The sequence below is a fragment of the Grus americana genome, unplaced genomic scaffold (assembly GCF_028858705.1).
Source record: "Grus americana isolate bGruAme1 unplaced genomic scaffold, bGruAme1.mat scaffold_171, whole genome shotgun sequence".
In the NCBI taxonomy this organism is placed as follows: Eukaryota; Metazoa; Chordata; class Aves; order Gruiformes; family Gruidae; genus Grus; species Grus americana.
The window spans coordinates 45,238-61,104 of record NW_026561481.1 but is presented as its reverse complement, the minus strand read 5'-3'; the positions used below and the strand labels follow the sequence as shown (position 1 = coordinate 61,104).

Below are 15,867 nucleotides of genomic sequence, written 5' to 3'. Positions count from 1 at the left end.
CGGGCTCGCCGAGACGAGCAAGGCCTCGACATAGCACCTTACGTCACTCTACCCTCGGCCAAAATCACCATTCACCCTCAAAACTCCAAACGTCGAGCCCCTGCTCCCAGGCCAAAGGTGCCAGACCCAAAACGCGTGCCTGGCCTCAAACCTCCCTTGGTGGCCCTCGCACAGCCCCACTCACACTGGGGCTGCGGGCTCGCCGAGACGAGCAAGGCCTCGACATAGCACCTTACGTCACTCTACCCTCGGCCAAAATCAGCATTCACCCTCAAAACTCCAAACGTCGAGCCCCTGCTCCCAGGCCAAAGGTGCCAGACCCAAAACGCGTGCCTGGCCTCAAACCTCCCTTGGTGGCCCTCGCACAGCCCCACTCACACTGGGGCTGCGGGCTCGCCGAGACGAGCAAGGCCTCGACATAGCACCTTACGTCACTCTACCCTCGGCCAAAATCAGCATTCACCCTCAAAACTCCAAACGTCGAGCCCCTGCTCCCAGGCCAAAGGTGCCAGACCCAAAACGCGTGCCTGGCCTCAAACCTCCCTTGGTGGCCCTCGCACAGCACCACTCACACTGGGGCTGCGGGCTCGCCGAGACGAGCAAGGCCTCGACATAGCACCTTACGTCACTCTACCCTCGGCCAAAATCACCATTCACCCTCAAAACTCCAAACGTCGAGCCCCTGCTCCCAGGCCAAAGGTGCCAGACCCAAAACGCGTGCCTGGCCTCAAACCTCCCTTGGTGGCCCTCGCACAGCCCCACTCACATTGGGGCTGCGGGCTCGCCGAGACGAGCAAGGCCTCGACATAGCACCTTACGTCACTCTACCCTCGGCCAAAATCACCATTCACCCTCAAAACTCCAAACGTCGAGCCCCTGCTCCCAGGCCAAAGGTGCCAGACCCAAAACGCGTGCCTGGCCTCAAACCTCCCTTGGTGGCCCTCGCACAGCCCCACTCACACTGGGGCTGCGGGCTCGCCGAGACGAGCAAGGCCTCGACATAGCACCTTACGTCACTCTACCCTCGGCCAAAATCACCATTCACCCTCAAAACTCCAAACGTCGAGCCCCTGCTCCCAGGCCAAAGGTGCCAGACCCAAAACGCGTGCCTGGCCTCAAACCTCCCTTGGTGGCCCTCGCACAGCCCCACTCACACTGGGGCTGCGGGCTCGCCGAGACGAGCAAGGCCTCGACATAGCACCTTACGTCACTCTACCCTCGGCCAAAATCACCATTCACCCTCAAAACTCCAAACGTCGAGCCCCTGCTCCCAGGCCAAAGGTGCCAGACCCAAAACGCGTGCCTGGCCTCAAACCTCCCTTGGTGGCCCTCGCACAGCCCCACTCACACTGGGGCTGCGGGCTCGCCGAGACGAGCAAGGCCTCGACATAGCACCTTACGTCACTCTACCCTCGGCCAAAATCACCATTCACCCTCAAAACTCCAAACGTCGAGCCCCTGCTCCCAGGCCAAAGGTGCCAGACCCAAAACGCGTGCCTGGCCTCAAACCTCCCTTGGTGGCCCTCGCACAGCACCATTCACACTGGGGCTGCGGGCTCGCCGAGACGAGCAAGGCCTCGACATAGCACCTTACGTCACTCTACCCTCGGCCAAAATCACCATTCACCCTCAAAACTCCAAACGTCGAGCCCCTGCTCCCAGGCCAAAGGTGCCAGACCCAAAACGCGTGCCTGGCCTCAAACCTCCCTTGGTGGCCCTCGCACAGCACCACTCACACTGGGGCTGCGGGCTCGCCGAGACGAGCAAGGCCTCGACATAGCACCTTACGTCACTCTACCCTCGGCCAAAATCACCATTCACCCTCAAAACTCCAAACGTCGAGCCCCTGCTCCCAGGCCAAAGGTGCCAGACCCAAAACGCGTGCCTGGCCTCAAACCTCCCTTGGTGGCCCTCGCACAGCCCCACTCACACTGGGGCTGCGGGCTCGCCGAGACGAGCAAGGCCTCGACATAGCACCTTACGTCACTCTACCCTCGGCCAAAATCACCATTCACCCTCAAAACTCCAAACGTCGAGCCCCTGCTCCCAGGCCAAAGGTGCCAGACCCAAAACGCGTGCCTGGCCTCAAACCTCCCTTGGTGGCCCTCGCACAGCACCACTCACACTGGGGCTGCGGGCTCGCCGAGACGAGCAAGGCCTCGACATAGCACCTTACGTCACTCTACCCTCGGCCAAAATCAGCATTCACCCTCAAAACTCCAAACGTCGAGCCCCTGCTCCCAGGCCAAAGGTGCCAGACCCAAAACGCGTGCCTGGCCTCAAACCTCCCTTGGTGGCCCTCGCACAGCCCCACTCACACTGGGGCTGCGGGCTCGCCGAGACGAGCAAGGCCTCGACATAGCACCTTACGTCACTCTACCCTCGGCCAAAATCACCATTCACCCTCAAAACTCCAAACGTCGAGCCCCTGCTCCCAGGCCAAAGGTGCCAGACCCAAAACGCGTGCCTGGCCTCAAACCTCCCTTGGTGGCCCTCGCACAGCCCCACTCACATTGGGGCTGCGGGCTCGCCGAGACGAGCAAGGCCTCGACATAGCACCTTACGTCACTCTACCCTCGGCCAAAATCAGCATTCACCCTCAAAACTCCAAACGTCGAGCCCCTGCTCCCAGGCCAAAGGTGCCAGACCCAAAACGCGTGCCTGGCCTCAAACCTCCCTTGGTGGCCCTCGCACAGCCCCACTCACACTGGGGCTGCGGGCTCGCCGAGACGAGCAAGGCCTCGACATAGCACCTTACGTCACTCTACCCTCGGCCAAAATCACCATTCACCCTCAAAACTCCAAACGTCGAGCCCCTGCTCCCAGGCCAAAGGTGCCAGACCCAAAACGCGTGCCTGGCCTCAAACCTCCCTTGGTGGCCCTCGCACAGCACCACTCACACTGGGGCTGCGGGCTCGCCGAGACGAGCAAGGCCTCGACATAGCACCTTACGTCACTCTACCCTCGGCCAAAATCACCATTCACCCTCAAAACTCCAAACGTCGAGCCCCTGCTCCCAGGCCAAAGGTGCCAGACCCAAAACGCGTGCCTGGCCTCAAACCTCCCTTGGTGGCCCTCGCACAGCACCACTCACACTGGGGCTGCGGGCTCGCCGAGACGAGCAAGGCCTCGACATAGCACCTTACGTCACTCTACCCTCGGCCAAAATCACCATTCACCCTCAAAACTCCAAACGTCGAGCCCCTGCTCCCAGGCCAAAGGTGCCAGACCCAAAACGCGTGCCTGGCCTCAAACCTCCCTTGGTGGCCCTCGCACAGCACCACTCACATTGGGGCTGCGGGCTCGCCGAGACGAGCAAGGCCTCGACATAGCACCTTACGTCACTCTACCCTCGGCCAAAATCACCATTCACCCTCAAAACTCCAAACGTCGAGCCCCTGCTCCCAGGCCAAAGGTGCCAGACCCAAAACGCGTGCCTGGCCTCAAACCTCCCTTGGTGGCCCTCGCACAGCACCACTCACACTGGGGCTGCGGGCTCGCCGAGACGAGCAAGGCCTCGACATAGCACCTTACGTCACTCTACCCTCGGCCAAAATCACCATTCACCCTCAAAACTCCAAACGTCGAGCCCCTGCTCCCAGGCCAAAGGTGCCAGACCCAAAACGCGTGCCTGGCCTCAAACCTCCCTTGGTGGCCCTCGCACAGCCCCATTCACATTGGGGCTGCGGGCTCGCCGAGACGAGCAAGGCCTCGACATAGCACCTTACGTCACTCTACCCTCGGCCAAAATCAGCATTCACCCTCAAAACTCCAAACGTCGAGCCCCTGCTCCCAGGCCAAAGGTGCCAGACCCAAAACGCGTGCCTGGCCTCAAACCTCCCTTGGTGGCCCTCGCACAGCCCCATTCACACTGGGGCTGCGGGCTCGCCGAGACGAGCAAGGCCTCGACATAGCACCTTACGTCACTCTACCCTCGGCCAAAATCACCATTCACCCTCAAAACTCCAAACGTCGAGCCCCTGCTCCCAGGCCAAAGGTGCCAGACCCAAAACGCGTGCCTGGCCTCAAACCTCCCTTGGTGGCCCTCGCACAGCCCCACTCACACTGGGGCTGCGGGCTCGCCGAGCCGAGCAAGGCCTCGACATAGCACCTTACGTCACTCTACCCTCGGCCAAAATCACCATTCACCCTCAAAACTCCAAACGTCGAGCCCCTGCTCCCAGGCCAAAGGTGCCAGACCCAAAACGCGTGCCTGGCCTCAAACCTCCCTTGGTGGCCCTCGCACAGCCCCATTCACACTGGGGCTGCGGGCTCGCCGAGCCGAGCAAGGCCTCGACATAGCACCTTACGTCACTCTACCCTCGGCCAAAATCAGCATTCACCCTCAAAACTCCAAACGTCGAGCCCCTGCTCCCAGGCCAAAGGTGCCAGACCCAAAACGCGTGCCTGGCCTCAAACCTCCCTTGGTGGCCCTCGCACAGCACCATTCACATTGGGGCTGCGGGCTCGCCGAGACGAGCAAGGCCTCGACATAGCACCTTACGTCACTCTACCCTCGGCCAAAATCAGCATTCACCCTCAAAACTCCAAACGTCGAGCCCCTGCTCCCAGGCCAAAGGTGCCAGACCCAAAACGCGTGCCTGGCCTCAAACCTCCCTTGGTGGCCCTCGCACAGCCCCACTCACACTGGGGCTGCGGGCTCGCCGAGACGAGCAAGGCCTCGACATAGCACCTTACGTCACTCTACCCTCGGCCAAAATCAGCATTCACCCTCAAAACTCCAAACGTCGAGCCCCTGCTCCCAGGCCAAAGGTGCCAGACCCAAAACGCGTGCCTGGCCTCAAACCTCCCTTGGTGGCCCTCGCACAGCCCCACTCACACTGGGGCTGCGGGCTCGCCGAGACGAGCAAGGCCTCGACATAGCACCTTACGTCACTCTACCCTCGGCCAAAATCAGCATTCACCCTCAAAACTCCAAACGTCGAGCCCCTGCTCCCAGGCCAAAGGTGCCAGACCCAAAACGCGTGCCTGGCCTCAAACCTCCCTTGGTGGCCCTCGCACAGCCCCATTCACACTGGGGCTGCGGGCTCGCCGAGACGAGCAAGGCCTCGACATAGCACCTTACGTCACTCTACCCTCGGCCAAAATCACCATTCACCCTCAAAACTGCAAACGTCGAGCCCCTGCTCCCAGGCCAAAGGTGCCAGCCCCCAAAACGCGTGCCTGGCCTCAAACCTCCCTTGGTGGCCCCCGTACAGCCCCACTCACACTGGGGCTGCGGGCTCGCCCAGACGAGCAAGGCCTCGACCTAGCACCTTACGTCACTCTACCCTCGGCCAAAATCTCCATTCACCCTCAAAACTCCAAACGTCGAGCCCCCTGCTCCCAGGCCAAAGGTGCCAGACCCAAAACGCGTGCCTGGCCTCAAACCTCCCTTGGTGGCCCTCGCACAGCCCCACTCGCACTGGGGCTGCGGGCTCGCCTTGACACGTAATGGTTCCCTACGTCTCTCTCTGTCCTCCCAAACAGTTCTATCCATACAGGTAAATTCTTAAATGTCCAGAGATGGAACCCAGCAGACAGCCGCAGGCAGAAGAACGTTGGAAGAGCAATGGGGTGCAGAGCAGAGGGATGCACTGAAGACGTAGAAATACGTTTTTCAGAAGTAACGTAAGAAGAATTAAATAATAGCAGGTTGCGTACCAGAACGGGAGAAGCATATAAAGGAAAAGCGGAAGGCAGCAGCGGCAGAAGAGCAAAAATCTTGGTGGATCAGGACAGCCCGAAAGGGTGATGGAGGCCGGGATAGGATGGAGGCAGGCAGAGATCTGGAGAAGCACGGCAGGGATGGACACACGAGTCCCCACACCTCCTGGCACCCACGGGAGACCTGCACCGCCCCAAGGCCTCTCTCTGCCTCCACTCCTTGCTCCTCCACAGTGCCGGCTGCCCAACCCTTGCCTACCCAGGAGCAGATGGCGGGTGCCTCCACACTCCTCTCCCACCAGGCTTCCCAGACAGCTCACACGCGCGGCCGACGGCGGCACCCATCTCCCAGCCTTCCTTACCACAGGGACCTGCTGTTCCTTGTCGGAGGGCAGCTGCCTGCGGTAACCCCATCATTTCTCTCCTCAGCCACCTCCTAAGGACAGGCAGGAACAGGCAACCCCCTCCCCAGCCAGGACCAGGACCAGGACCAGGACCAGGACCAGGACCAGGACCAGGACCATCCTCATGGGACCCACCCGGGCTGCCCAGCCCCATTCTCATCCTCATGGGACCCACCCGGGCTGCTCAGCCCCATCCTCATCCTCATGGGACCCACCTGGGCTGCCCAGCCCCGGCACGCAGCTCTGAAGATTTGCTCCTTAAAGCACAACAGAAATACCAGCCACAGACAAGATTTTTCTAGAAAAAAAACCCTTCTGAGCGGTCCTTTAACATCCCCACTGACACTGGGGCTTGCAGGCTTGCCCAGCCGTGGAAGGGGACCCCCGGCGCTGTGGGTTTTGGGGTTCCCCCTCCACACACCCCCTTTCCCCTCTGCTTTCTGCCCTGTGTATTTTTTGGGGGGGTTGCCCCAGCGGCGGCCTGTGCCCCCTATAGCTCAGGTCCCCCCATATAGCCCTGCCCTATAGCTCAGCCCCCTATAGCCCCCCCAGCCCTATAGCTCAGCCCCCCCATATAGCCCTGCCCTATAGCTCAGCCCCCCCCCAGCCCTATAGCTCAGCCCCCCTATAGCCCCCCCAAGCCCTATAGCTCAGTCCCCCTATGGCCTGACCCTATAGCTCAGCCCCCCTATAGCCCCCCCCGCCCTATAGCTCAGCCCCCCCATAGCCCCCCCCAGCCCTATAGCTCAGCCTCCCCTGTAGCTTCCCTATAGCCTGGCCCTATAGCCCAGCCCCCCTGGGGTCCGATGGGGTTTGGGGGTACGGGGGGACCCCATGGGGATCCCTGGGGGGCACGGGGGTGTCCCGGGGGGTGTTCCAGGCCTCCCGGGAACTGGGTTCGGGGGGTCCTGGGGGGTCCCGAGGTCTGAGTGGGGGTCTGGAGGGGGGGTGAGGGCAGTCGGGGGGAGATTCGGGGGGTCCTGGGGTGCCCCCCCCCTCCCGGCAGGTGGATCTGAACCTGCACGTGCAGATGGGGCGGGGGGGGGGGGATCCCGGGGGGGCGGCAGGACGGGTCCTGGACGTGCCAGGGGTCCTGGGCATCGTCCTCAAACTCCTCGTCATCGTCTTCGTCTACACCACCGTCTAGGGGACCCCCCCCCGCCGTGGGACCCCCCCCAGAACCCCTCGGAACCCCCCCAAGACCGGCCTCAAGGGCTCCCACGGGGACGCTCCCACGGGGACCCCCCCCCCCCCGCGGACCCTTCGGCACCCCCGGGACCCCCCAGCACCGACCACAGCCCTAAACACCCCCACGGGGGAAACCCCCCCAAAATACCGGACACCCCCACACTCACGCGACCCGGTGCCGCTCCGGGACCACCTGCGCGGGTGGGGGGGGGTCTGGGGGGGTGTCCCGCCCCCCGGCCCCGCTCATTGGCTGCGGGGATGGGGGGCGGTCCCGGGGGAGCACCGGGACCCTCCGGAGAGCAACGGGACCCGCCGTCAGCCCCGGGCTCTGCCGTGAGACCCCCCCCCCCCCGCAAAATCCCCATAACGGGACCCTCCCCCCTCCTCCATACCGGGGGGACCCCCCCCGCCCCCCAAATACCGGGACACCCCCCCCCCCCGGCCGCCCTTTGCATCTTGGGGACCCTCCTGGCTCTGGGGGCGACAGAGACCGGGTGAGTCCGGGGCAACACCCCCCCCCCCAACCCCCCCCCCCAAAAAAACCCCAAAAACCTCGAGTGGACCCACGCGTGTGTCCGTGTGTGTCCCCCTCCGATTCTTTAGGGGACCCAGGGGACACCCCCCCCCCAAAAAAAAACTCGAGTGGACCCAGGCATCCGGGACAACCCCCCCCCCAAATTTTTTCGGGGACCCAGGCTTCCTGCCCCCCCCCCAAAGGGGGGGGGGTGGGTTGGACCCCCACTCGTGTCCGCCCGCCCCCACCGGGGGCCCCCGGTCCCTGATGGCTTTTCCAGGCGGGTGGGGGAGGGGCTGGGGGGGATCCTGGCAGCCGCTGCTGGAAAAAGGGGGGGGGGGCGGGCTGGCCCCCCCCATCCTGCCTCAGTTTCCCCTCTCGCAGCTGCAGCCCGGGGGGCTTTGGGGGGGGGTCCCCGGTATCTGGCGGTGCCTCGGTTTTGGGGGGGTTATGGGACCCCCCCAAATGTAACACGCACCCCCCCCCCCAGCTCCAGCTGTTGGAATTTGGGGCCCCTCGCCCGGCGGTGCCGGAAAGGTATTGGGGGGCTATAGGTTTATGGGGGGCTGGGGGAGCTCGGGTGGGAATTGGGGGGCTGAAGGGGATGGGGGGGGTCTGTGGAGAGGATCCCCTATGGGGTGTGGGGGTTCTCCGTGGGGTGCCCTATAGGGTATATGGGGTCTCCTCTGGGATATGGGGGGGTCCCCTATGGAATGTGGGGGGTATGGGCTCCCCTATGGGGTTTGGGGGTTCCCCTGTGGGATATGGGGATTGTCTGTGGGGTACAGGGGTTCTCCTATGGGTTAGGGGGTACCCTAGTGAATATGGGGGGTCCCTATGGGGTATAGGGGTCCCCTATGGAATCTAGAGGTATGGGATATAGGTTCCCCTATGGGGTTTGGGGGTTCCCCTAGGGGATATGGGGTCCCCTATGGGGTGTGAGAGGTCCCTATAGGGTTTGGGGGTACTCTATGGGGTTCCTTATGAGTATAGGGGTTCCCCTATGGGGTTTGGGGATCCCCTATGGGATATAGGGGACTTTCCTAGGGTATTGGGGGGGGGTATAGAACATGGGGGGCTGGACCCCCTCCCGTGGCTGTTTTTGGGGTCCCCCCCCCAGCCGCCTGCCCCCCACCTTGCCGGAGCGGGGGGCCATGCCGGACCCCCCCTGCCTTCCTCACCCCCTGTTGCCAGCGAGCTGCCCCCCCCCCCCGCCGGGACCCCCCCGCTTCACTCCGGTGGCACCCACTGACATAAGTGGGGGGGAGCCCCCCCAAAACATAGGGGGGATTTGGGGGGGCAATGAGGGGGGTTTTGGGGGGGTTCCCTTCATTCCCTTCTCCCCCCCCTCCCAACAGGTTGTCGGAGCTGCGGTGGGTCCTGAGACGCCGGGTGCCCCCCCCCACTGCCACGCTCCCCCCGAAGACCCAGCACCCCAAAAACCCCAAGGACCGGGGGGGCCCCCCCCTGCCGCCGCCATCACTCCGGTAATGACGGACCCAAAACGCGTGCCTGGCCTCAAACCTCCCTTGCTGGCCCTCGCACAGCCCCACTCGCACTGGGGCTGCGGGCTCGCCGAGACGAGCAAGGCCTCAACATAGCACCTTACGTCACTCTACCCTCGGCCAAAATCAGCCCTCACGCTCAAAACTGCAAACGTCGAGCCCCTGCTCCCAGGCCAAAGGTGCCAGCCCCAAAACGCGTGCCTGCCCTCGAACCTCCCTTGCTGGCCCTCGCACAGCCCCACTCGCACTGGGGCTGCGGGCTCGCCCAGCCGAGCAAGGGCTCAACGTAGCGCCTTACGTCACTCTCGGCCAAAATCAGCCCTCACGCTCCAAACTGCAAACGTCGAGCCCCTGCTCCCAGGCCAAAGGTGCCAGCCCCAAAACGCGTGCCTGCCCTCGAACCTCCCTTGCTGGCCCTCGCACAGCCCCACTCGCACCGGGGCTGCGGGCTCGCCCAGCCGAGCAAGGGCTCAACGTAGCGCCTTACGTCACTCTCGGCCAAAATCAGCCCTCACGCTCCAAACTGCAAACGTCGAGCCCCTGCTCCCAGGCCAAAGGTGCCAGCCCCAAAACGCGTGCCTGCCCTCGAACCTCCCTTGCTGGCCCTCGCACAGCCCCACTCGCACTGGGGCTGTGGGCTCGCCCAGCCGAGCAAGGGCTCAACGTAGCGCCTTACGTCACTCTCGGCCAAAATCAGCCCTCACGCTCCAAACTGCAAACGTCGAGCCCCTGCTCCCAGGCCAAAGGTGCCAGCCCCAAAACGCCTGCCTGCCCTCGAACCTCCCTTGCTGGCCCTCGCACAGCCCCACTCGCATGGGGGCTGCGGGCTCGCCCAGCCGAGCAAGGGCTCAACGTAGCGCCTTACGTCACTCTCGGCCAAAATCAGCCCTCACGCTCCAAACTGCAAACGTCGAGCCCCTGCTCCCAGGCCAAAGGTGCCAGCCCCAAAATGCGTGCCTGCCCTCGAACCTCCCTTGCTGGCCCTCGCACAGCCCCACTCGCACTGGGGCTGCGGGCTCGCCCAGCCGAGCAAGGGCTCAACGTAGCGCCTTACGTCACTCTCGGCCAAAATCAGCCCTCACGCTCCAAACTGCAAACGTCGAGCCCCCTGCTCCCAGGCCAAAGGTGCCAGCCCCAAAAACGCGTGCCTGCCCTCGAACCTCCCTTGCTGGCCCTCGCACAGCCCCACTCGCACCGGGGCTGCGGGCTCGCCCAGCCGAGCAAGGGCTCAACGTAGCGCCTTACGTCACTCTCGGCCAAAATCAGCCCTCACGCTCCAAACTGCAAACGTCGAGCCCCTGCTCCCAGGCCAAAGGTGCCAGCCCCAAAATGCGTGCCTGCCCTCGAACCTCCCTTGCTGGCCCCCGCACAGCCCCACTCGCACCGGGGCTGCGGGCTCGCCCAGCCGAGCAAGGGCTCAACGTAGCGCCTTACGTCACTCTCGGCCAAAATCAGCCCTCACGCTCCAAACTGCAAACGTCGAGCCCCTGCTCCCAGGCCAAAGGTGCCAGCCCCAAAACGCGTGCCTGCCCTCGAACCTCCCTTGCTGGCCCTCGCACAGCCCCACTCGCACCGGGGCTGCGGGCTCGCCCAGCCGAGCAAGGGCTCAACGTAGCGCCTTACGTCACTCTCGGCCAAAATCAGCCCTCACGCTCCAAACTGCAAACGTCGAGCCCCTGCTCCCAGGCTAAAGGTGCCAGCCCCAAAACGCCTGCCTGCCCTCGAACCTCCCTTGATGGCCCTCGCACAGCCCCACTCGCACTGGGGCTGCGGGCTCGCCCAGCCGAGCAAGGGCTCAACGTAGCGCCTTACGTCACTCTCGGCCAAAAATCAGCCCTCACGCTCCAAACTGCAAACGTCGAGCCCCTGCTCCCAGGCCAAAGGTGCCAGCCCCCAAAACGCGTGCCTGCCCTCGAACCTCCCTTGCTGGCCCTCGCACAGCCCCACTCGCACTGGGGCTGCGGGCTCGCCCAGCCGAGCAAGGGCTCAACGTAGCGCCTTACGTCACTCTCGGCCAAAATCAGCCCTCACGCTCCAAACTGCAAACGTCGAGCCCCTGCTCCCAGGCCAAAGGTGCCAGCCCCAAAACGCGTGCCTCCCCTCGAACCTCCCTTGCTGGCCCTCGCACAGCCCCACTCGCACTGGGGCTGCGGGCTCGCCCAGCCGAGCAAGGGCTCAACGTAGCGCCTTACGTCACTCTCGGCCAAAATCAGCCCTCACGCTCCAAACTGCAAACGTCGAGCCCCTGCTCCCAGGCCAAAGGTGCCAGCCCCAAAATGCGTGCCTGCCCTCGAACCTCCCTTGCTGGCCCCCGCACAGCCCCACTCGCACCGGGGCTGCGGGCTCGCCCAGCCGAGCAAGGGCTCAACGTAGCGCCTTACGTCACTCTCGGCCAAAATCAGCCCTCACGCTCCAAACTGCAAACGTCGAGCCCCTGCTCCCAGGCCAAAGGTGCCAGCCCCAAAACGCGTGCCTGCCCTCGAACCTCCCTTGCTGGCCCTCGCACAGCCCCACTCGCACCGGGGCTGCGGGCTCGCCCAGCCGAGCAAGGGCTCAACGTAGCGCCTTACGTCACTCTCGGCCAAATCAGCCCTCACGCTCCAAACTGCAAACGTCGAGCCCCTGCTCCCAGGCTAAAGGTGCCAGACCCAAAACGCCTGCCTGCCCTCGAACCTCCCTTGATGGCCCTCGCACAGCCCCACTCGCACTGGGGCTGCGGGCTCGCCCAGCCGAGCAAGGGCTCAACGTAGCGCCTTACGTCACTCTCGGCCAAAATCAGCCCTCACGCTCCAAACTGCAAACGTCGAGCCCCTGCTCCCAGGCCAAAGGTGCCAGCCCCAAAACGCGTGCCTGCCCTCGAACCTCCCTTGCTGGCCCTCGCACAGCCCCACTCGCACTGGGGCTGCGGGCTCGCCCAGCCGAGCAAGGGCTCAACGTAGCGCCTTACGTCACTCTCGGCCAAAATCAGCCCTCACGCTCCAAACTGCAACGTCGAGCCCCTGCTCCCAGGCCAAAGGTGCCAGCCCCAAAACGCGTGCCTGCCCTCAAACCTCCCTTGCTGGCCCTCGCACAGCCCCACTCGCACTGGGGCTGCGGGCTCGCCCGCCGAGCAAGGGCTCAACGTAGCGCCTTACGTCACTCTCGGCCAAAATCAGCCCTCACGCTCCAACTGCAAACGTCGAGCCCCTGCTCCCAGGCTAAAGGTGCCAGCCCCAAAACGCGTGCCTGCCCTCGAACCTCCCTTGCTGGCCCCCGCACAGCCCCACTCGCACTGGGGCTGCGGGCTCGCCCAGCCGAGCAAGGGCTCAACGTAGCGCCTTACGTCACTCTCGGCCAAAATCAGCCCTCACGCTCCAAACTGCAAACGTCGAGCCCCTGCTCCCAGGCCAAAGGTGCCAGCCCCAAAACGCGTGCCTGCCCTCGAACCTCCCTTGCTGGCCCTCGCACAGCCCCACTCGCACTGGGGCTGCGGGCTCGCCCAGCCGAGCAAGGGCTCAACGTAGCGCCTTACGTCACTCTCGGCCAAAATCAGCCCTCACGCTCCAAACTGCAAACGTCGAGCCCCTGCTCCCAGGCCAAAGGTGCCAGCCCCAAAACGCGTGCCTGCCCTCGAACCTCCCTTGCTGGCCCTCGCACAGCCCCACTCGCACTGGGGCTGCGGGCTCGCCCAGCCGAGCAAGGGCTCAACGTAGCGCCTTACGTCACTCTCGGCCAAAATCAGCCCTCACGCTCCAAACTGCAAACGTCGAGCCCCTGCTCCCAGGCCAAAGGTGCCAGCCCCAAAACGCGTGCCTGCCCTCGAACCTCCCTTGCTGGCCCTCGCACAGCCCCACTCGCACTGGGGCTGCGGGCTCGCCCAGCCGAGCAAGGGCTCAACGTAGCGCCTTACGTCACTCTCGGCCAAAATCAGCCCTCACGCTCCAAACTGCAAACGTCGAGCCCCTGCTCCCAGGCCAAAGGTGCCAGCCCCAAAACGCGTGCCTGCCCTCGAACCTCCCTTGCTGGCCCTCGCACAGCCCCACTCGCACTGGGGCTGCGGGCTCGCCCAGCCGAGCAAGGGCTCAACGTAGCGCCTTACGTCACTCTCGGCCAAAATCAGCCCTCACGCTCCAAACTGCAAACGTCGAGCCCCTGCTCCCAGGCCAAAGGTGCCAGCCCCAAAACGCGTGCCTGCCCTCGAACCTCCCTTGCTGGCCCTCGCACAGCCCCACTCGCACTGGGGCTGCGGGCTCGCCCAGCCGAGCAAGGGCTCAACGTAGCGCCTTACGTCACTCTCGGCCAAAATCAGCCCTCACGCTCCAAACTGCAAACGTCGAGCCCCTGCTCCCAGGCCAAAGGTGCCAGCCCCAAAACGCGTGCCTGCCCTCGAACCTCCCTTGCTGGCCCTCGCACAGCCCCACTCGCACTGGGGCTGCGGGCTCGCCCAGCCGAGCAAGGGCTCAACGTAGCGCCTTACGTCACTCTCGGCCAAAATCAGCCCTCACGCTCCAAACTGCAAACGTCGAGCCCCTGCTCCCAGGCCAAAGGTGCCAGCCCCAAAACGCGTGCCTGCCCTCGAACCTCCCTTGCTGGCCCTCGCACAGCCCCACTCGCACTGGGGCTGCGGGCTCGCCCAGCCGAGCAAGGGCTCAACGTAGCGCCTTACGTCACTCTCGGCCAAAATCAGCCCTCACGCTCCAAACTGCAAACGTCGAGCCCCTGCTCCCAGGCCAAAGGTGCCAGCCCCAAAACGCGTGCCTGCCCTCGAACCTCCCTTGCTGGCCCTCGCACAGCCCCACTCGCACTGGGGCTGCGGGCTCGCCCAGCCGAGCAAGGGCTCAACGTAGCGCCTTACCTCACTCTCGGCCAAAATCAGCCCTCACGCTCCAAACTGCAAACGTCGAGCCCCTGCTCCCAGGCCAAAGGTGCCAGCCCCAAAACGCGTGCCTGCCCTCGAACCTCCCTTGCTGGCCCTCGCACAGCCCCACTCGCACTGGGGCTGTGGGCTCGCCCAGCCGAGCAAGGGCTCAACGTAGCGCCTTACGTCACTCTCGGCCAAAATCAGCCCTCACGCTCCAAACTGCAAACGTCGAGCCCCTGCTCCCAGGCCAAAGGTGCCAGCCCCAAAACGCGTGCCTGCCCTCGAACCTCCCTTGCTGGCCCTCGCACAGCCCCACTCGCACTGGGGCTGCGGGCTCGCCCAGCCGAGCAAGGGCTCAACGTAGCGCCTTACGTCACTCTCGGCCAAAATCAGCCCTCACGCTCCAAACTGCAAACGTCGAGCCCCTGCTCCCAGGCCAAAGGTGCCAGCCCCAAAACGCGTGCCTGCCCTCGAACCTCCCTTGCTGGCCCTCGCACAGCCCCACTCGCACTGGGGCTGCGGGCTCGCCCAGCCGAGCAAGGGCTCAACGTAGCGCCTTACGTCACTCTCGGCCAAAATCAGCCCTCACGCTCCAAACTGCAAACGTCGAGCCCCTGCTCCCAGGCCAAAGGTGCCAGCCCCAAAACGCGTGCCTGCCCTCGAACCTCCCTTGCTGGCCCTCGCACAGCCCCACTCGCACTGGGGCTGCGGGCTCGCCCAGCCGAGCAAGGGCTCAACGTAGCGCCTTACGTCACTCTCGGCCAAAATCAGCCCTCACGCTCCAAACTGCAAACGTCGAGCCCCTGCTCCCAGGCCAATGGTGCCAGCCCCAAAACGCGTGCCTGCCTCGAACCTCCCTTGCTGGCCCTCGCACAGCCCCACTCGCACTGGGGCTGCGGGCTCGCCCAGCCGAGCAAGGGCTCAACGTAGCGCCTTACGTCACTCTCGGCCAAAATCAGCCCTCACGCTCCAAACTGCAAACGTCGAGCCCCTGCTCCCAGGCCAAAGGTGCCAGCCCCAAAACGCGTGCCTGCCCTCGAACCTCCCTTGCTGGCCCTCGCACAGCCCCACTCGCACTGGGGCTGCGGGCTCGCCCAGCCGAGCAAGGGCTCAACGTAGCGCCTTACGTCACTCTCGGCCAAAATCAGCCCTCACGCTCCAAACTGCAAACGTCGAGCCCCTGCTCCCAGGCCAAAGGTGCCAGCCCCAAAACGCGTGCCTGCCCTCGAACCTCCCTTGCTGGCCCTCGCACAGCCCCACTCGCACTGGGGCTGCGGGCTCGCCCAGCCGAGCAAGGGCTCAACGTAGCGCCTTACGTCACTCTCGGCCAAAATCAGCCCTCACGCTCCAAACTGCAAACGTCGAGCCCCTGCTCCCAGGCCAAAGGTGCCAGACCCAAAACGCGTGCCTGCCCTCGAACCTCCCTTGCTGGCCCTCGCACAGCCCCACTCGCACTGGGGCTGCGGGCTCGCCCAGCCGAGCAAGGGCTCAACGTAGCGCCTTACGTCACTCTCGGCCAAAATCAGCCCTCACGCTCCAAACTGCAAACGTCGAGCCCCTGCTCCCAGGCCAAAGGTGCCAGCCCCAAAACGCGTGCCTGCCCTCGAACCTCCCTTGCTGGCCCTCGCACAGCCCCACTCGCACTGGGGCTGCGGGCTCGCCCAGCCGAGCAAGGGCTCAACGTAGCGCCTTACGTCACTCTCGGCCAAAATCAGCCCTCACGCTCCAAACTGCAAACGTCGAGCCCCT

General features: G+C 64.5%; 1 long non-coding RNA gene across 1 annotated transcript; it reads left to right on the top strand.

Annotated features, from left to right (window-relative positions):
• The first annotated feature begins 7,696 nt into the window (after positions 1-7,696).
• Positions 7,697-8,981, top strand: LOC129200475 (uncharacterized). Its single transcript, XR_008574927.1, has 3 exons — positions 7,697-7,753; positions 8,264-8,310; positions 8,894-8,981. It is a non-coding gene; the product is annotated as an uncharacterized LOC129200475 (long non-coding RNA).
• Positions 8,982-15,867: the final 6,886 nt, after the last annotated feature.